Genomic DNA, 22,891 nt, shown 5'->3' with positions numbered 1-22,891 from the left:
GGTCCCGGTCTTTCATAGCTCCCCACACAGCCTAGCCTAGGATGCAGATGTGGTGTTCACAGAGGTGCACAGTGTTACACTAGTCCATGGCCATGAGCTTGATAGCCCCAGCTAGATTTACATTACACTGTTGACTCAGCAAAAACCATTCCATTTCCAGGTCAACACTGGGTCCTCTATGTCCCTCTTGAACCTGGAAATATATCATCATCTAGATCAACCTGCTCTCTCCTCCACAAATTGTCATTTAATCAGTTATGGAAACCAGCCCATTCCTGTTTGAGGACAGTTCATGATCGACATTCAGTATCAACTCCTCATGATGGTGATCATGTTTATGACAGTAGACAGTGCAACATCAGAGAACATTATTGGTCTTAATCCATTCATGGTTTTAGGTTCCAAATTCAAGGTGAGGTCTATCTTGTTTCTGGTGCTATTCTATTCCAGGAAGTGGATGACCTCTGCTATGAATTTGGTCCCTTGTTTTGCCAGGTTTGATGGCAGCAAAGGATTTTGAGGCATGCATCACCCTCAAACTGATGGCCATATCTAAATTTTGTCATTCTCGGCCCCTCTCCTTCACACTGAGATCAGCAGTCAAGGAGGAACTTAATAGGTTGCAGAGCTTGGGTATCATTGAACTGGTTCCCTGTAGCTGTTGGCTGTCATTTGCAGACCTTCAAGGGTGCTTCATTTCTATGGAGATTTCAAATGCAACAATAATGCTCAGTCAGTAGTGAAGTCTTGTTCAATTCTGGGGAGCGACGAAATCCTCATCAAACTGGCAGGTGATGAATGTTTTTCAGAAACTGATTGGTAGAGTAGTATGTACAGCTTCATCTGGATGTCATTCCCCAACAATTACGATCATCACTGTTATACACACTTTCCTTTTGGCATTGTGAGTGCCCTGTCGTTTTTCAGTATTTCTTATAACAGTGAATCCACGACATCCCCTATTGTGCAAACTATGTACATGACATCATCATCACAGTGTGCTACCCGCAGGGACATCTCGACAACATTCAGACTCTTTTTCACTAAACTGCATGAGTCAGACCTTAAGTGCAGCCTGTGGAAGTCAAAGAGTTTTCAGGCAGAAGTAGAATATGTAGGCCATCTCCTTTCAAAGGATGGCATCCGTGCTCTGCAGCATCATCTAGCAGCTATTGCCAACCTTCCTAAGCTCTGAAACCTGAAGGAACACCAAGCATTTTTGGGAAAAGTTAGTTACTATTCAAAAATTTTCCCCTGTGAGGCAGATGTCACCCAACCCTTTAACAATTTGCAGAACAAAGGTGTTCCTTTTGTTTGTTTGGTGGACTGCGATGAGGTTTTCAACCACATCAAATCATTGCTAATGTTGTCCCTATGTCTCGGTACCTTTAGACTGGATAAACAGCTTTTCTTGCCTCAGATGCTTCCCAATAAGGGCTTCGGGCAGTTTTGTCTCACAGGGAAGCTAATGATGGATCTGAAAAACCTCTGGCACTTGCCTCAAGGATGTTGACTGCAGCTCAATGCAATTATTCACAAATACTAAAGGAATCATTGGCAATCATCTGCATGGTCTGCAAGTTCCATGTCTTCCTTCATGGAAAGAAATTCCACCTTATCACAAACCATAAACTACACATGGCAAGTTTTGGCCCCCTTTCTCAACTTCCTGACAGGATTGCATGAAGACTTCAGTGCTGGGTTTTATTTTTGAGTGTGCACCAGTGAGAGGTTCATTATCATCCCTCTGCTCATCATGTCAATGTAGATGTGCTGTCATGCTTATCTATTGGTTTTGCCCCAGAATTTAACAAAATGAAAGTTGTGTGTTTCCAAATTGATGATCATGTGCAGCAGGCATTGGATATGCTCTCAGTCACAGGAAAGTGCATAGTGAAAGCCACTCGGCAAGATCCATTGCTCCATCAGATGACCCATTTTGTGTCGAAATATTGGCCTGAATAACTGCCCACTAAGGAATCGGCCCACTCTGCAGTTTTTTCCTTCTTCATGATCGGTGGTGGTGGTGGTGGTGGTGGTGGTGGTGGTGGTGGTGGTGGTTGTTGATGAAACATTCCTCCTTGATACAGATTTGGATGAAGTCAGCATTGTCATCCCACCAGTCTTGCAGTTTCGAATTCTTTCACTGCTCCTCCATGGTCATTGGGGCATAACCCACATGAAAATACTAAGGACGCATTTTGTCTACTGGCCCAGCATAGATTCAGTTATTGAGAAGCTTGCCTGTGGCTCCAGACATGGTGCTGAGCATCAGACAGCCCCCAAACGAACTTTTTCTTTGTGGCCCACTTCTCATCAGCTGTGGGGTCAAGTTGACACTCCTTTCTGTCATTCCATGTGGTTAGTAGTCGTGGAAGCTCTATCAAATTACCCATATGTCATGTACATGTGCTCTGTTTCAGCAGAAACTACTGTGCAGGCTCTAACATAGATTTTTGTGATCGAAAGATTGCCACTGATAATCATCTCCAGTAATGGACCACAATTGGCCTCAGTGGTGTTCCATGATTTTTGCGTCCAAGACATTATTACTCACATCGTGTCCACACCATTTCACACCCAGTTGAATGGTGAGGTGGAACATATGATGCGTACATTTAAGACACAGTTGAAAAGTTCTTGGCAGACTTACATGCCAATACAGCATTACCAGCTCAGCAGAGGTTCCACATGGCCAACAACCCCGGACACTGTTACACCTGCTTTGTCCTGCACCATGGCCTGTGACGTGGCCACGCCCTTCACAATATGCTTTGGGTTAGCCAGTCTGGGAGCACATCTTCAGTTGGCTGCCAGGATGGACACTGGCCACAGTTCTGGAGACACGTGGCTGGCGAATGTGCACTGTGTACACTTGTGGGGGCACCGCACGATTGCCATTTAAATCAACTATGCCCTTGGTGGGCCAGCAACCCGCCACACCTGCAGAAGGTGCCATCAGATGCCCTTCCTGCAGGTGCCGCCGCCTCATAGGGGCCAGGTGTCATGGAGGCTCCTTCCCTGGATGTGCTACTGGGTGTTGACAATATCGAGATGGAGCTGCTGCCCACCCTGGATGCTCCACTGATGTCTGGTGATGAGTGCCCAGATGCCAACTTCTTTCACCTGGCAGACATCCCCCTACTGTCACTGCCTCCATCTATTGCTGCCACACGGTCTACAGAGACCGCACATGGGAGGTTGTCACTGCAACCTGTGCACTACAGTCGAGGCCACTTCCACTTAGGCCAGAGACAGCTGATGATCAATGCCTATGAGGAAGACACCTCTTCAGATGCTGAAGAGCTGATGGAAGCCAATGCCTTCACTGTGCAGCTGCTGTTGTGGCATTGTCATCATGGCTGTCATCATCATCAGGTCACCTGGGCAGATCTGGTGGCTTCCTCCCCCTTCCACCAGCAATGATCCATCCTCCTTTTTCATTCACTGGTGCCTGTAGCACTGGCCCGTGTAAGAGGTGAGAGATGTAGCAGCACACCAGTGCAATCCACCACCACAGCATTTGTATTTGGCACCAGCGTAGCTCAGGTGAAGCAAGAGCACCACCATTGCCCACAGCCAGCCCTCTGGCTGGCAAATATGAGCACATTGGGCTGCTGCCAGCAGCGCCTCAACCACTTGCATCTTCTCTACCATTCAGTCTGTGCCAGTGTGCATGCAGTTGTCAGTGCTAGGACTCTGTACTTGCACAGTTAATAGTTGTGTTAATGTTTCTCTAACCCAGTCATTATTGGGCTCCCAGTTATCAGTCAATGTAATTTTTGTGGATGTAGTGGTAGACAAACAAAGAGTGTAGATACAGCAGTCTTCAGCCTGAAGACTGGTTTGATGGGATGTACTTGCTACTCTATCTTGTGTCAGCCTTTTCATTTCTGAGTAACTTCTACAACCTACATCCATTTGAATCTGCACACTGTTTTCATCCTTTGGTCTCTCTCTACAATTTATACCCTCTCAATTCACACCATTACCAAACTGATGATTCCATCAAGTCTCACGATGTGACTCATCAACCGATCCCATTTCATTGTCAGATTCTGTCATAAATTTTATTTTTTCCTCAGTTCTGTTCAGTACCTCCTCATTAGTTAGTTGAACTACCCATCTAATCTTCAGCATTCTTCTACAACATGAAATATCAACAGTTTCTGTTCTTTTTCTATCTGAAATGCTTATCATTTACATTTCACTTCTTTACAAGCCTACATTCTAAACAAAGATCTTCAGAAAAGACTTCCTCACTTAAATTTGTATTTGTTATTACCAGCGCCCTTATTTCAAAAATGCGTTTCTTGTTATAGCCAATCCACATTTTATGTTCTCTCTACTTTGACCATATTCATTTATTTTCCAGACCATGTAGCAAAACTAATCTAGTACTTTTAGTGTATCTGTTTGTAATCTAGTTCCCTTGGCATCACCTGCTTTAGTTTATTTGTTATTATCTTTGTTTTACTATTGTTGCTCATCTTATAACCTCTTTTTCAAGATACCATCTATTCCGTTCAGCTGCTCTTCCAAGTGTGTTGCTGTCTCTGACAGAGTTACAATGTCATTGGCAAACCAAAAGGTGTTAATTCTTCCTCCTGAACTTTAATTTCCTCCCAAAATTTGTCCTTGATTTCATTTACTGTTTGCAGATTGAATAACATTGGGGATAGGTTACAGCTCTGCCATACTCCCTTCTCAACCACTGCTTCCCTACGATCTACAAAAAGACGTGAAAATCATTGCCAATAATGTCTGGGATGTTATGAGATTGAGGTAATTGCTCCCAGTAATTAATCACAGCCATGGCATGAGGATTAGTATTAACTTAATCAGGAATCGTCCTAAGTACATGTGTTGCCTTCTCCACTGTGGATTTCTGGAACCTTTTTTCTGCATTTCACAGGACAACAATGCACAGATTGACAACTAGCTCTCTAATGTAGAAATTGTGAATCTGTGCTTAACACAAAACTCAAAAATGTTGTAGAGGCTTACTACACAAAACTATAGCAACAGTTTGAACCAGTCTTTTCATATTAACACTTACGAACAACAATACAAGAGAATGTAAAGTGGACTTACCATGTGGGGTTAACTGCATGAAAATAAATGAGTGTCTTAAATTCATTGATTGGATATTGGGAAACTCTACATTACTTATTGAGCAATTACTTACAGAATAGTTGCACAATGTTTACTTAAACACTTTGCAAATGTGTGGATTCCATATTAAGTTGAACTAATAATGACATCAATGTAATAGAAGGAAACATTCCACGTGGGAAAAAATATATCTAAAAACAAAGATGATGTGACTTACCAAACGAAAGCGCTGGCACGTCGATAGACACACAAACACAAACATACACACAAAATTCAAGCTTTCGCAACAAACAGTTGCCTCATCAGGAAAGAGGGAAAGAGAGGGAAAGACGAAAGGATGTGGGTTTTAAGGGAGAGGGTAAGGAGTCATTCCAATCCCGGGAGCGGAAAGACTTACCTTAGGGAGAAAAAAGGACAGGTATACACTCGCGCGCACACACACACATATCCATCCACACATATACAGACACAAGCAGACATATTTAAAGACAAAGACTTTGGGCAGAGATGTCAGTCGAGGCGGAAGTGCGGAGGCAAAGATCTTTGGCTCTGCACTTCCGCCTTGACTGACGTCTATGCCCAAACTCTTTGTCTTTAAATATGTCTGCTTGTGTCTGTATATGTGTGGATGGATATATGTGTGTGTGTGTGTGTGTGTGTGTGTGTGTGTGTGTGTGTGTGTGTGTGTGTGTGTGTGTGCGCGCGCGAGTGTATACCCGTCCTTTTTTTCCCCCTAAGGTAAGTCTTTCCACTCCCGGGATTGGAATGACTCCTTACCCTCTCCCTTAAAACCCACATCCTTTCGTCTTTCCCTCTCTTTCCCTCTTTCCTGATGAGGCAACAGTTTGTTGCGAAAGCTTGAATTTTGTGTGTATGTTTGTGTTTGTTTGTGTGTCTATCGACGTGCCAGCGCTTTCGTTTGGTAAGTCACATCATCTTTGTTTTTAGATATAATAATGACATCAGTCACACAAGGAAATGACATATGTCCACAAGCTTTTTTGCTTCATGAGAGAGAGTACCAGAAGTACTGAAACATCTGAGCTGCCTCACAGTTGAAGAAATATGCTTGATGTAACTTTGAACTCTGCTTTAGAAAGTTCTAAGAACTTGGTTCCAGGGCAAAATTTGCAAACATTCTCTGATCCCTACAACTTATTTCCTTAAGGACAGTTTACTCATGTTGTTGTGGTCTTCAGTCCAGAGACTGCTTTGATGCAGCTCTCCATGCTACTCTATCCTGTGCAAGCTTCTTCATCTCCAAGTAACTACTACAATCTCTTGGTCTCCCTCTACGATTTTTACCCTCCACGCTGCCCTCCAGTACTAAATTGGTGATTCCTTGATGCCTCAGAACATGTACTACCAACCAATCCCTTCTTCTAGTCCCCGCATCTCGTGGTCGTGCGGTAGCGTTCTAGCTTCCCACGCCCGGGTTCCCAGGTTCGATTCCCGGCGGGGTCAGGGATTTTCTCTCCCTCGTGATGGCTGGGTGTTGTGTGCTGTCCTTAGGTTAGTTAGGTTTAAGTAGTTCTAAGTTCTAGGGGACTGATGACCATAGATGTTAAGTCCCATAGTGCTCAGAGCCATTTGAACCATTTTCTTCTAGTCAAGTTGTGCCGCAAGTTCCTCTTTCCCCCCAATTCTATTCAGTACCTCATCGTTAGTTATGTGATCTACACATCTGATCATCAGCATTCCTCTGTAGTACCACATTTCGAAAGCTTCTATTCTCTTCTTGTCTAAACTATTTATCATCCATGTTTCACTTCCATACATGGCTACACTCCATAAAAATACTTTCCGAAACAATTTCCTCAACTCCTGATAACAGTGTCCTCCTGAGTAGTCCCCGCCTGGAGATTCAAATGGGGGACTATTTTACCTCCGGAATATTTTACCCAACAGGATGCCATCATCATCTACATCTACATGGATACTCTACAAATCACATTTGTGTGCCTGGCAGAGGGTTCATCGAACCACCTTCACAATTCTCTATTATTCCAATCTTGTATAGTGCGCAGAAAGAATGAACACACACATCTTTCCGTACGAGCTCTGATTTCTCTTATTTTATTGTGGTGATCATTCCTCCCTTTGTAGGTTGGTGTCAACAAAATATTTTCACATTCGGAGGAGAAAGTTGGTGATTGGAATTTCATGAGAAGATTCCACTGCAAAGAAAAACGCCTTTCTTTTAATGATGTCCAGCTCAATTCCTGTGTCATTTCTGTGACACACTCTCCCATATTTCATGATAATACAAAACATGCTGTCTTTCTTTGAACTTTTTTGATGTACTCCTTCAGTCCTAACTGGTAAGGCTCCCACACCATGCAGCAGTATTCTAAAAGAGGACGGACAAGCATAGTGTAGGCAGTCTCCTTAGTAGGTCTGTTACATTTTCTAAGTGTCCTGCCAATAAAACGCAGTCTTTGTTTAGCCTTCCCCACAACATTTTCTGTGTGTTCCTTCCAATTTAAGTTGTTCGTAATTGTAATACCTAGGTATTTAGTTGAATTTATGGTTTTTAGATTTGACTGATTTATAGTGTAACCGAAGTTTAATGAGTTCCTTTCAGCACTCATGTGGATGACCTCACACTTTTCGTTATTTAGGGTCAACTGCCACTTTTTGCACCATTCAGATATTTTTTCTAAATCATTTTGCAGTTTGTCTTGATCTCCTTATGACTTTATTAGTGGATAAATGACAGTGTCATCTGCAAACAACCGAAGACGGCTGCTCAGATTGTCTCCCAAATAGTTTACATAGATAAGGAACAGCAAACGGCCTATAACACTACCTTTGGATATGCCTGAAATCACTTCTGTTTTACTCGATGACTTTCCGTCAATTACTACGAACTGTGACCTCTCTGACAGGAAATCACAAATCCGTCACATAACTGAAACGATTTTCCATAAGCATGCAATTTCACTACGAGCTGCTTGTGCGGTATTGTCAAAAGCCTTTCGGAAATCCAGAAATACGAAATCGATCTGAAATCCGTTGTCAGTAGCACTCAATGCTTCATGTGAATAAAGAGCTAGTTGTGTTTCATAGGAACGATGTTTTCTAAACCCATGTTGACTGTATGTCAATAGACCATTTTCTTCGAGGTAATTCATTATGTTGAGACACTATATATGTTCCAAAACCCTGCTGCATATCTACGTTAACGATATGGGCCTGTAATTTAGTGGATTATTCCTACTATCTTTCTTGAATATTGGTGTGACCTGTGCAACTTTCAGTCATTGTGTACGGATCGTCCGTCGAGCGAACGGTAGTATATGATTGTTAAGTATGGAGCTAAATCATCAGCATACTCTGAAAGGAACCTAATTGGTATACAGTCTGGATCAGAAGACTCGCTTTTATTAAGCGATTTAAATTGCTTCACTACTCCGAGGATATTATTATTATTATTATTATTATTATTATTATTATTATTATTATTATTATGTGCGATTGGACCCATACGGATCACGCAAAGCTTTTCCGATTCAATTTTTTTAATTCTCCAAACTTCTCTCATTCTTTCCCCATGAATTCTCTTTCTTTCCTCTGTCCATTTTGTCCCCTGTCTCTTGCAAACTTCATTCTCGGGTTGTACTTTCCAACTATTGATTTTTTGCCTGTATACATTTCTGTTTATAACTTCTGAAGAATTTATTTGTGCATTTGCTAGATCTGTTTTGGTTTCTTGTATCCAGGGTATGGTTTTCAATTTTTCAATGTATATTAAAATTTTGTGGGAGAGTCTGGGTGTTGGGAGTCTGTGGATATGACCGTAAAATTTTAGTCTTCTTTTCCGGATGTCTGCGGCGAGGTTAGATAATTTTTCTGTAGTTTTCCGAGACTGTAATCTGTATCCATCTTCAGTTCTTTTTGGGCCAAGAATCTTTCTGATAATTTTGCGTTCCTCTTTCAGGATGCCTTCCAGGTCGCCTTTTCTATGGAGTGTGAGTGTTTCGCTGGCATATAGTGCTTCGGGCTTGATTACTGTATTGTAGTGTCGTATTTTTGAGTGAATGGAGAGACACTTTTTATTGTAAATGTTGTGGGTTTTCCAGTATGCTCTTTTCAGTTTTTGCAGTCGAACTTTTTGTGCAGTTTTCTCTCCCCCTGTGGGTTCTAGGACCTCGCCTAAGTATTTAAAGAATGGAACTCTCTCAATTTGTCCATATTTTGTAGTCAGTTTTTGAGTTTCAAATTTTGAGCAGATGAATTTGGTTTTTTGGAAGGAAATTTGTAGCCCAACTTTTTCGGCGCATTCTTTGAGAATGTCTATCTGTTTAATTGCTGTGGTCTCGTTTTCTGCTAGAATGGCCACGTCATCTGCAAATGTCAAGCATGAAATTTTAATACCATCTTTAGATCTTCCTAGTTGTATAGGCTTCCAGTAATTTTGATTCTTCAGTTCTTTTTCCCATTCTCGGATGACTTTGTCTAAGACAAGGTTGAAGAGGAGTGGAGACAAGCCGTCACCTTGTCTGACGCCGGTTTTGATCAGGAAGGGCTCTGATATTTCACCCAGGAATTTTATCTTAGAAGTTGTGTTTGTGAGCGTTTCTTTGATAAGGTTTAGGGTTTTCGGATCGAGTCCTAGCTCCTCAAGGATAATAAAGAGAGATTGCCTATCGACTGAATCATAAGCCTTTGCGAAATCAACAAAGGAACAAATGATCGGACTGTTTCTGACTGCTTTGTATTTTAGTGTTGTCTTCAAATTGAAAATTTGTTCTGCACAGGATCGGTGAGGGCAAAAGCCAGCTTGGTATTCACCAATACTGTGTTCGAGTTGTTCTTGTGTTCGTTGAAGAAGACAAGCTGAGAGGATTTTATAAGTGACTTGGAGAAGGGAGATTCCTCGATAGTTGTTTATATCTGCCATGTCTCCCTTTTTATGCAGTGGATGAATTAGGGCGCATTTCCAATCTTCTGGTAGTTTTTCTGTCTGCCAAATGTCTGTGATGATTTGAGTGAGTTCTTTGAGGGAATTTGGTCCAAGATTTTTAAGTAGTTCTGCAGTGATATTATCTTCTCCGGATGCCTTGTTGTTTTTCAGTCTATGAATATGTCTTTGGATCTCCTCTAGTGTAGGTGGTGGGGATTCTGGATTTGTGTAGACAGCAGTTTCTTGAGGGAATCTTGAAGAAGGTTCAGGGCAATTGAGGAGTCCGGAAAAGTATCTTGCCAGCTCCTCACAATTTTCCCGATTTGTGAGCGCTAGTTTTCCATCTGGTTTTCTGAAACATAGATTTCGTGAGCCGTATCCATTGATTCTCCCAGCAAAGGTCTTATAGAAGTCTCGTACATTATAGTTACGGAAATTTTCTTCAATAGAGAATATTTATATTTATTTCTATGTTACTCATGTTGGCAGCTGTTCTCGATTCGAATTCTGGAATGTTTACTTCGTCTTCTTTTGTGAAGTCATTTCGGAAGGCTGTGTTTCGTAACTCTGCTTTGGCAGCAATGTCTTTGATAGTATCTCCATTGCTATCGCGCAGAGAAGGCATTGATTGTTTCTTGCCGCTAACATACTTCACATACGACCAGAATCTCTTTGCATTTTCTACCAGGTTTCGAGACAGTTTCATTGTGGAAACTATAATAAGCATCTCGCATTGAAGCCTGCACTAAATTTCGAGCTTCTGTAAAAGACTGCCAATCTTGGGGATTTTGCGTCTGTTTAAATTTAGCATATTTGTTTTGTTGTTTCTGCAACAGTGTTCTAACCCGTTTTGTGTACAAAGGAGGATCAGCTCCATCGTTTGTTAATTTATTTGGTATAAATCTCTCAATTGCTGCCGGTACTTTTTTTAAAATTTAAGCCACCTCTGTTCTACACTTATATTATTAATTTGGAATGAGTGGAGATTGTCTCTCAGGAAGGCGTCAAGTGAATTTTTATCTGCTTTTTTGAATAGATATATTTTTCGCTTATTTTTCGAGGATTTGGGGATTACAGTATTCAGTCTCGCTACGACAACCCTGTGTTCACTAATCCCTGAATTGGTTTTGATGCTCGTTACTAACTCAGGGTTATATGTTGCTAGGAGGTCAGGTGTGTTTCCACAACTGTTTAATATTTGCGTGGGCTCATGAACAAACTGTTCGAAGTAATTTTCAGAGAAATCATTTAGCACAATTTCGGACGATATTTTATGCGTACCTCCGGAATTAAACATGTATTTTTGCCAACATATTGAGGGTAAATTAAAGTAACCACCAACTATTATTGCATGAGTCGGGTACGTGTTTGAAATCAAACTCAAGTTTTCTTTGAACCATTCAGCAACTGTATCATCTGAATTGGGAGGTCGGTAAAAGGATCCAATTATTATTTTATTCCGGTTGCCAACAATGACCTCTGCCCATACTAACTCACAGGAACTATCTACTTCAATTTTGCAACAAGTTAAACTACTTCTAACAGCAACAAACATGCCACCGCCAACAGTGTTTAGCCTATCGTTTCTGAACACTGTTAGGTTCAACTGTTATACCAATGGCTCCTGTATCTACGTTCTTCCTGTGTTCATCCTGCACTCTTTGTGATCGAAGTCCTCTTTGTGTTTTCCCGAGACCCTGTAACCTAAAAACCCACCCAGTCCACGCCACACAGCCCCTGCTACCCATGTAGCCACCTCCTGCATATAGTGGACACCCGACCTATTCAGCAGAACCTGAAACCCAACCACCCTTTGGCACAAGTGGAGGAATCTGCAGCCTACACGGTCGCAGAACCGTCTGCCCTCGGGAAAAATCACGGCTGTAGCTTCCCCTTGCTTTCAGCCATTTGCAGTAACAGCACAGCAAGGCCGATTTGGTTAATGTTACAAGGCCAGATCAGTCAGTCATCCAGACTGTTGCCCCTGCAACTACTGAAGAGTCTGCTGCCCCTCTTCAGGAACCACACTTTTGTCTGGCCTCTCTACAGATACCCCTCCATTGCGGTTGCGCCTATGGTACGGCTCTCTGTATCGCTGACACACACAAGCCTCCCCACCAATGGCAAGGTCCATATATCTATACAAAAAATAAATCTGTAAAACTGTTGTCTCTGTCTGTTCGTCTTTGAATACGCTAATCTCCAAAACAACTAGACAAATTATCGTGAGGTTTTCTCAGGTAACTTGAGCATAGTTTGGGTCACTTACTTAATCAAAACTGGATCATGGAAAAAGAGAAAAAAATATTGTGATTTGACATTTTACTAAAACTTTCTTGTCTGTCTGTCTGTCTGTCTGTATGTATGTATGTGTGTATGTCTGAAAACCCTAATCTCCAAAACTTATTATGGATTTTTATGGGGTTTTCACTGGTAACTTCAGCATAGCTAGGCAAATCATAATGCTGTATTTTATCAGAATTGAATCATGCAAAAAAACTTATTCATACACATTATAAAAATGTATATATGTAAGTATGTATGTATCTATCTATCTTCCACATCTCCTCCAAAACCAGTGGGCTGATTTCAGCCAAACTTGGTACATGTATCACTTACTGTCTGGAAAGAATTGCTATGTGATTAAGAACCATCTACCTATCAAAGGCATAAGGGAAAAAGTAAGATAGGAGTGTAGGCCGATGGACCCTGGATACACTGAAAGAACCAGAGGTTGTAGAGAGTCTCAGGGAGAGTATTAGGTAACGATTGACAAATACAGGGGAAAGAAATACAGTAGAAGAAGAATGGGTAGCTTTGAGAGATGAAAAAGTGAAGACCGCAGAGGATCAAGTAGGTATAAAGACGAGGACTAGTAGGAATCCTTGGGTAACAGAAGGAATACTGAATTTAATAGATGAAAGGAGAAAATGAAGCAGGTAAAAAGGAATAAAAACGTCTTAAAAATAAGAGTGACAGGAAGTGCAAAATGGCTAAGTAAGGATAGCTAGAGGACAAATGTAAGGAGGTGCAGGCATATATCACTAGGGGTAAGATAGATACTGCCTATAGGAAAATTAAAGAGACCTTTGGAGAAAAGAGAACCACCTGTATGATTATCAAGAGCTCAGACAGGAAAGCAGAAAGCTGGAAGGAGTATATAGAGGGTCTATACAAAGACGATGTACTTAAGTGCAATATTATGGAAATGGAAGAGGACGTAGATGAAGATGAAATGGGAGATATGATACTGCGTGAAGAATTTGACAGAGCACTGAAAGACCTAAGCCAAAAAAAGGTGCCAGGAATAGACAACATTACATTAGAGCTACTGATAGCCTGAGAGCCAGCCATGACGAAACTCTACCATCTGGTGAGCAAGATGTGTCAGACAGGCGAAATACCCTGAGATTTTAAGAAGAATATAATAATTTCAATCACAAAGAAAGCAGGTGTCGACAGGTATGAAAATTACCAAACTATCAATTTAATAAGGCACTGCTGTAAAATACTAACATGAATTCTTTACAGACAAATGGAAAAACTGGTAGAAGCCAAACTCAGGGAAGATGAGTTTGGATTCTGTAGGAATGTTGGAACACGTGAGGCAATACTGACCCTACAACTTATCTTAGAAGTTAGATTAAGGAAAGGCAAACCTACATTTCTAGCATATGTAGACTTGGAGAAGCTTTTGACAATGTTGACTGGAATACTCTCTATCAAATTCTGAAGGTGGCAGGGGTAAAATACAGGGAGTGAAAGGTTATTTACAATTTATACAGGAACCAGATGGCAGTTATAAGAGTAGAAGGGCATGAAAGGGAGTGAGACAGGGCTGTAGCCTATCCCCGATGTTATTCAATCTGTATATTGAGCAAGCAGTAAAGGAAACATTAGAAAAATTTGGAGCAGGAATTAAAATTCATGGAGAATGTAGTGGACTGTTAAGGCAGCCAGTCCACAGGGAAGTAGCCGAAAGGGCACGCGTCAACTCACGCCGTCTGGCGTTAAGTCTGGAACAGGATTCGTAATGAATGTGATAAAGAAAAGAACGTAGCTACTAGAACACTTAACTTTTATATCGTCCTTTGGTATACAGCAATCTTGATGAGACAAGTGAGACTATCTTGAGATACATGCAATGGTACAAATGGCGCCTTGCTAGGTCGTAGCCATTAACTTAGCTGAAGGCTATTCTATCTGTCTCTCGGCAAATGAGAGAAAGGCTTCGTCAGTGTAGTCGCTAGCAACGTCGTCGTACAACTGGGGCGAGTGCTAGTACGTCTCTCAAGACCTGCCTTGTGGTGGCGCTCGGTCTGCGATCACACAGTGGCGACACGCGGGTCCGACATGTACTAATGGACCGCGGCCGATTTAAGCTACCACCTAGCAAGTGTGGTGTCTGGCGGTGACACCACATTCCTCCCCCGCAAATCGGCGAACGGTCGTGTGATAAGGCTTCCACCCGCCATGGGGAGGACCCCATGTTGACGTATGCGATGGGGTGGGGAGCCTAACAACAGGCGAGGCTGTGCCACCCGCACCCTGCCGTTCGGTTCGAGGGGAGCTAGGAAAGGCCTGAAAATCTAGTCCAGGGTGCACGTCAACATGCGGTGTATGTGCCCGTAATGAGACAGGAGGGGCCGAAGGGTCGACCTCCATGTGGTCGGGGCACCCGACGGCGAAGACGACATCTGGTCCGGAGCGGGCAAGAGTTCCATGGCGGAGTACAGCTGGTCACGTGAAGCGATCGGCGGCGTGCGACCCAGGGAGGCGCTGGGCGGCTGCAGCGAAGCGTCCACTGCGGGCGGCGCCGGCGGGAGAACAGGCGGCAGCGGCGCGTCGCCATGGGGCAAAATGGAAGGCATCGTCGGTAACACCTGGGGATGAGGCGAGCCAGTAGATGGGTCCCCAGGGCGCTGACCGGACGGCACCGTCGCTGAAAGCAGACGGTTAGTGGCAGAACCCGGGCGACGACAGAGGCGCAGCTGATTGAGATGCCGACGCACCTCACCAGAGGCCCCCAAAACCAAATACATCGCGCGGCCGAGGCAGCGAAGAATGCGCCCTGCGAGCCAACGCCGTGAACCTCGATAGTTGCGATAGAAGACAACGTCGCCAGGAGCAAAAGCAGGAGTCTGCCGCTGCACAGGAACCTGATGCGGCGGATGCAGCAAAGACATCAAGGTTCGATGAGGACGACCGTGGAGCAACTCAGCCGGCGAGCGACCATCGCGGGGCTGAGAGCGATACGAGGACAAAAAGAGCAACAACGCGTCCTCCCGAGAATGCGACTCTTTCAACTTCAACATCTGTGACTTGAAAGTCCGGACCAACCGTTCAGCGGCACCGTTGGACTGAGGCGGAAACGGCGCGGATGTCAGATGTTGAATACCATTGGCCTTGCAGAATGACTGAAATTCTGCGGACATGAATTGTGGGCCATTGTCGGAAACAATAGTCTGCGGAAGACCTTCAATGCAAAAAATAGCGGATAACGCTTGGATGGAGGCAGAAGACGACGTGGAAGACATCCGGACAAACAAAAGGAAAATTACTGAAAGAATCGACAACAACCAACCATCGAGCATTCCAGAACGGGCCAGCAAAATCGATGTGCAAACGTTGCCAAGGGGAAGTGGCTTTCGGCCATGCAAAGAATTTCCGTGGCGGGGCAGATTGTTGTTCGGCACACGCCATGCAAGAAGAGCACATATTCGTAATCGCAGCATCGATTCCGAACCAAGTACAGTGCTGACGAGCAAGGTGTTTCGTGCGCACTATACCCCAATGTCCTTGGTGGAGAAGCTTTAAGACAGAGGAGTGTAACGAACGTGGGACCACGACCCGAGACTGATCATGATCAGAACGCAACAACAAAACACCATGTCGTACAAAAAGTCTCTCCTTGTGAGCAAAAAATCGGCGAACCAGCGGATCCTCGATCCGCGACTTTGACAAGGGCCATTGCGTAGCAACAAAACGCAAAACAGTAGCAAGGACAGGTTCAGCAGCTGTGGCTGTAGCTACACGACGAAAATCAATCGGAAACGATTCGACCATGTTATCGGTTTCCGAATCAATGAACATGCAAGCAAGTTCGGAAGAATCGAATGCTTTATCCTCAGAAACAGGCAAACGGGACAACGCAGCAGCGGCGCCGTGCTTAGCAGCGGACCGATACAAGATATCGTAGCGGTTGGCGACCTCATTACGCAATGCGTGGGGAACATTGCGCGCTCTGAAAAATTTCGGTTGCGCGTTCACTTTCAGTTCCAAATGAGCTTCATAGTTCTTAGCGCAACCAAGGCCCGGTGCAAAAATGTCTGCAAATTCTTCACATAGTCTAGAAACACTGGTGGAAGGCACAGTCTCGTTCACTGATAGGACCTGATTTACGATTGACAAGTTAAACAATTGAAATAAATCTAAACCAAACAAGTTCACTGCAGAAGAAGAACGAAGAACGTAAAAGACACAAGTTTTGTTTGTCCCTTGTATGTAGCAAGAAGAGTGCACTGTCCTAACACAGGGATAGCTTGTCCGGAATAACTATGTAACTGAACACGTGCAGCACGCAACGGTGGTGCGCCCAGTTGTTTGTACGTGGCGTGATTGAGCAATGAAACTGCAGCTCCGGTATCGAGCTGGAATGGGATCACTTTGCCTTCAAAGTCGAAGTCTACAAAAAGTTTATTGTCCTGCTGACGACAAGAGCGACTGTTTTGTGCAACTTGAACAGACACTGGAACAGAATCACGTGCGACGTGACGGGATTTGCGTCGACGTCGACGCACACTTTTTGTGGGACGAACACAGTCACTGTTAGCGAGAGGAACACTGGACGGGGTGGAATTAACTACATGAATGTCCATGGGCGAAGGTTCATGAGCCCGATTGGCCTTGGTTCGATTCCGGCGCGCAGCAAAGGGCCTGGAATGGTTGTGATTGTCTGATCTGAGCTTTTTCTGGCAAACACTTTGAACATGCCCTTTCTTATTACAGAAAAAGCAAATAGCTTGGCGTGACGGGCAATTCTCACGCGAATGTCTAGTTGCACACCGCGGGCATGATTTCACTGCAGTTGCTTGCTTGCGCGGGACACGTGGCGGTGCGGACGTGCGCGAAGGCTGTTTACAGGTCCGCGCAGCGCGCCCGGCAGGCCGGTTAATGTGACACACTGCTGGCGAAGTTGCAAATGATTCCTGAGCAAAGTCAAGTGTGTCTTGTCTATCCAATATGTCTATCACTTGTTGAAGGGAGGGATTTACTAGTTTCAAAATCTGTTCCCGTATGCGAACATCAGAAACGTTCTGTGCTATTGCATCACGCACCATAGTATCTGAATAAGGGAGTCCACAGTCACATTCAAATGCACACTCCCTAGTAAGTCCTTGCAAAGTTGCAACCTACTCCCTATTAGTCTGACCAGCCGTACGTTTTGTACGGAAGAACGTATACCGTTTTGCAACTACATTAACTGTTTCTTTGAAATAGGCATCTAAAGCAGACAAAATTTCTTCGTATGACAGAGTTGCTACGTCGCGTCGGGGAAACAATTTCACTATCACACGGTAGGTGGACACACCTACACACGAAAGCAAAAACGGCTGCCGCTCATTACCTTGAATTCTGTAGGCGGCGAGATGAAATCCAAACTGTCGGGACCATTCCGTCCAGGTTTCGTTGGCTGCCACAAAGCTACGAAACGGGGGTGCAACCGCATGATGTGGCGGCGGTAGCGATGAAGCGGCGGCGGCCGCATCGTTTTGCAGCGCACGTTGACCCTGGACGAGCTGTCCAAGGGCATCCAACAAGGCCTGCGTCTGCTGATTCTGCAAGCAATAAAATTCGGACAGTACATCTGGAGATTGTGGCGAAGCCATGACACAAGCAAATGTAAGCAATGAGAAAGAACAAGATCCTGATTAATCCGCGTCGCCAATGTAGTGGACTGTTAAGGCAGCCAGTCCACAGGGAAGTAGCCGAAAGGGCACGCGTCAACTCACGCCGTCTGGCGTTAAGTCTGGAACAGGATTCGTAATGAATGTGATAAAGAAAAGAACGTAGCTACTAGAACACTTAACTTTTATATCGTCCTTTGATATACAGCAATCTTGATGAGACAAGTGAGACTATCTTGAGATACATGCAATGGTACAAATGGCGCCTTGCTAGGTCGTAGCCATTAACTTAGCTGAAGGCTATTCTATCTGTCTCTCGGCAAATGAGAGAAAGGCTTCGTCAGTGTAGTCGCTAGCAACGTCGTCGTACAACTGGGGCGAGTGCTAGTACGTCTCTCAAGACCTGCCTTGTGGTGGCGCTCGGTCTGCGATCACACAGTGGCGACACGCGGGTCCGACATGTACTAATGGACCGCGGCCGATTTAAGCTACCACCTAGCAAGTGTGGTGTCTGGCGGTGACACCACAGAGAAGAAATAAAAGCTTTGAGGTTTGCCGATGACATTGCAATTCTGTCAGAGAAAGCAAAGGACATGGAAGAGCAGTTGAATGGAATGGATAGTATCTTGAAAGGAGGATACAAGATGAACATCAACAAAAGCAAAATGAGGGTAATGGAATGTAGTCAGATGAAATCAGGTGATGCTGAGGGGATTAGATTAGGAAATGAGACACTTAAAGTAGTAAATGAGTTTTGCTAATTGGGGAGCAAAATAACTGATGATGGTCAAAGTAGAGACGATATAAAATATAGAGTAAGGAAAGTATTTCTGAAGTAGAGAAATTTGTTAACATCGACTATAGATTTAAGTGTGAGGAAGTCTTTTTCTGAAAGTATTTGTATGGAGTGTGGCCATGTGTGGAAGTGAAACATGGATGATAAATAGTTTAGACAAGAAGAGAGTAGAATCTTTCAAAGTGTAGTGCTACAGAAGAATGCTGAAGATTAGATGGGTATCTCACATGAGTAATGAGGAGGTACGGAATAGAATTGGGGAGAAGAGGAAATAAGTGACCAGTTGGTAGGACACATTCTGAGGCATCAAGGGATCATCAATTTAGTATTGGAGGGTATCATGGAGGGTAAAAATAGTAGAGGGGGACCAAGAGAGGGCCAGGAGATGACCTGGGGGAGTCTCTGCGAACACCTTAAGACTCTGGCAAAACAATGGGGGTGATACACAATTACAAGAACTCAGCAAGAGAGTTCTCTTAGCCTCTGTCACCTCAATTCTCCAACTTTCTATCTACACGTGGTGCCCCTGTTAAGCCAAGCAATTCAGAGTAAGGTTGGGTAACCAACCCCAACGGGAAACTGATTTGGTGAGCAGACAGGAATTGGAGGTCAGTGGAAGGCAACAGGAAACCACCAATGATACTTTTCCCATGAGAACCCTTTGGCTTTGCTCAGTTCTAAATTATCCGGAGCTTCAAATCCCCCAGTTGGATCTCCTGAAGGGGGCGGGGGGGACAGGATTGAGAGAAGTGACTAGACCAAACTATCCCTGCGCACTGTAAGAAAGATTCCAACAGGAAATGTGCATGGGATAATTCAGACAGGAAAACTTGCCATAGTAGAAAGAGAAATGGACCTGCATGACCTGGATATTTTTGGGCTTAGTTAGACTCACTGAAGAGGAAGTGACATTCCATGACTCAAGGAAGAAACACTGTATACTTGTCAGGGAATAGTGACCAAAGTAAGAACGGTGTCTTGATAGTTGTTCCCAGAAATCTGACCAACTGTGTTGTAGGATACAAACCCATTGACAGGTTCATCTCTATCAAACTGAATGCTTCCCCATGCGGACTCAACATAATTCAGATCTATGCTCCTACAGCATCAGATGAGATGGAGAAGTTCTGTGACCAACTGGAGCAAGTCCTTAGTAAGATCCCTACCAAAGAACAGACAATAATCCAAGGTGACTTCAATGCTAAAGTTGGAGATACTATCCAAGACTTGCACTTACAATCCGTCATTGGACTTTATGGTCTTGATGAGAGAAAGGAACGAGGCAGGAACTTTCTGGATTTCTGTGAGACTAACGACATGTCCATCTGTAACACAATGTTCCAACATCACCCAAGATGACTGTACACTTGGATGTCACCTGGTGATAGATTTAAAAATCAGATTGACTTCATTCTAGTGCGAAGACATTGGAAGACTTCAGTCTTAGATTGTAAAACCTTTCCCATAGCTGACTGTGGTAGTGATTGCATTCCGCTATCCATGAAAATGCACATTGAGCTTAAATCTACCAAGAAGAGTGAAGAAAGACAGCTAGGACTCACAAACAAGAAATCTATTCGCAATTTTGATGAACTTGTAGTACCAAAACTTCACAAGATCCGTTTTGAAAAGGAACCACCAGCATCACAAATATGGGACAGAATGAAGAATGTTGTTTCCTTGCCTCTTCCAACATCAGAACAATCGCAGAATGCAAAACATCCCTGGATATCGCAGTCCACACTACAGTTAGTTGAAGAGAGAAGCCATCTGAAGAAAACTGGCATCCACACTACCCAGGATAAAGACATATACAAGAACCTGTGCAGAATAATACAGTGGAATTGAAGAAAGGACAAAGGACATTTCATTAATGGTATCTGTAATGAAATAGAACAGCATCATAATAGCAATCAGGTACGTGATCTCTTCAAGAAAATCAACAGCATCATCGGTGAATTTAATCCTCATATGTGAGTGGTAGATGTTGAGAAGGGTAGCCCTATCAGAGACAAGGAAGACGTTGTTGCAAAGTGGAAACAGTACTGTAAGAAGCTGTACTCTGGAATTAACAAAAGTATGGAAAATCAAGCAGTTGAGCAACATACTTTGGAACCTACAATTTTCTGAAGTGAAATAGAGAATGCGATTCAACATCTGAAGCCCCTGGTGTAGAAGGTATATCTGTAGAAATGATCAAAGAAATGGGCAGGAAAGTATTAATGTGGTGCATTCATTTTGTAAAAGAATATGGGAAACTGGGGAGTGACTGTGTGTGCATTAAAACTGTCACACCAGGCATTATGTTTTAATTCATTACTACTAGCTATATTCATGACACATCGTACAGAAAGTGTTCACATATGGGACTGAATATATGTGCAAAATTGTATCACTGGATGGCACATAGTTCACGAGATATGACGTATTAAATACTGAGATGCACCAAAAACTGCAGCATCATGGTATGGCATTTGAATTTATTACTTCTTTGATAGTAACTCTATTAGCAATGCATATAGCACACAGTATCAACATATGCCATTCAAGGTACCTACGAAATTATATCATTGTACATTACAGAGAGAGGGAGAAGAGGAGATTGACTAATAGAATTTAAATTAATGCATACCTGGGTAATGCCGGACAGTGAACTAGTATAAAATAAAAGTGGTAACAACTTTCATAGAAATATATAAGCGGACATTCTTCTCCGAATCATCTGTGAATGAAACTTCACTTGGCACGCTTAATAATCACAATTTACCACCAACATAACAGTAATTTTCAGGGAGCAGCTGTGAATGAAATGTTAGTTGTTTTGTAGCAGGTGACAATAGGGGGAGAGGAGGATGTAAAAGTTGCAGTAAAGTACAAGGAAGAAACTTGGCTAAACTGTGAGACACTAATATACAGGTTAAGACAGATTTCTCAAGAAGAGACTTGTTTTATATTACATTGCCACTTTATGGATGATTTGTATTGCTTGTAGAAACTTCAGACACCCACATTGCTTTCTTTTTCTTCCTTCCCTCCATGAAAGAAGATCTGTTTCTAAAACTTCAGATGTCATTATTTTTAGTCTTTATGCTGGAAATCAATTCTTGGAGAGAATATGTGATGACCCTTCCAGTTATTACAGTATTTCGTAAGGAGAGGCCCCCAGTGATGCAATCGACTTTTTGCAACCACATATATGGTGGTATAGGTTAAGAACCCAGGTATCACTGTCCCTCTAGAGCTTTAAATTAGCACAATGTCTGCAACTGCAAACGGTAACATATCTTATTTCCCCATTGGGCACAGAATCATTAGTGGATTTGAAATTCCCAATCCTTGATCAGTTTTTGGTTTATTTTTTTGCTTTTTCTATTGCATTAGTTTTGAGAGTGTGCGGCATTTAAAATTTCTGACAATGCAAATTCAACACCAGCAATGTTATGACAAAAGAATGGAGGAATTTGATGAAGAATTTATGTGAGTATAGACAGCTAGCTTTTATAGTTCATCCATTGGGTAAGAACAATTTGTGTTTCAGATGTTTGTATGATTACCACCCAAAAAACTGTACATCTCACAATAAAAAATAAATTTTTGTGGCTGTTGCACAATCAGTATGAATACTAGTAACTATTTTGTTGTTGCTGTTGTTGTTGTTTTTTGTTGCTTGATTGGTACTTTTAAATGATTACATATTGCATTATATAAATAAAAAGAATTAAAACTACATATTGCATTATATAAATAAAAAGAATTAAAACCACATGGACAAAGATTCCAAATCAAAAAAGTATGACAGGAAGACAATGTAAGAACAAATAAAGAAGTTAATACAATGGTTAAACTGACTTGGCAAAGGATTAGAAAATTTAAATCCTTACATTTGAAGCAAATAACTGAAGAAAAATAAAAATTTAAAAAAAATAAATATTGTGGTATTATAACAGGATTCAAACACACCATTTATCAATTTTATGCAATACATAGTTTAGTGTCCCCGCCAGTGGACATTGCTATGAAGGTAGATGAGCTAGTGTGGTTATCATGGTGGAATAGTGCAAAAAACAGCCATGAGGGGATGCTTACAATGTGTGGTATGACAGAACCACTGACTGTGGGTGACAGTAAGCCGGGAAATGGGGGGTTTCTAACATTGATCACTGCAAT

General features: G+C 42.8%; 1 protein-coding gene across 1 annotated transcript in view; it reads left to right on the top strand.

Annotated features, from left to right (window-relative positions):
• Positions 1-22,891, top strand: part of LOC126259179 (peptidyl-prolyl cis-trans isomerase-like 1) — a 116,585-nt gene that overhangs the window by 71,992 nt on the left and 21,702 nt on the right. The gene's annotated exons all lie outside the window — the stretch shown is intronic.

The sequence above is a fragment of the Schistocerca nitens genome, chromosome 5 (assembly GCF_023898315.1).
Source record: "Schistocerca nitens isolate TAMUIC-IGC-003100 chromosome 5, iqSchNite1.1, whole genome shotgun sequence".
Lineage (NCBI taxonomy): Eukaryota > Metazoa > Arthropoda > Insecta > Orthoptera > Acrididae > Schistocerca > Schistocerca nitens.
This window is presented reverse-complemented; position numbering and strand designations above follow the sequence as displayed.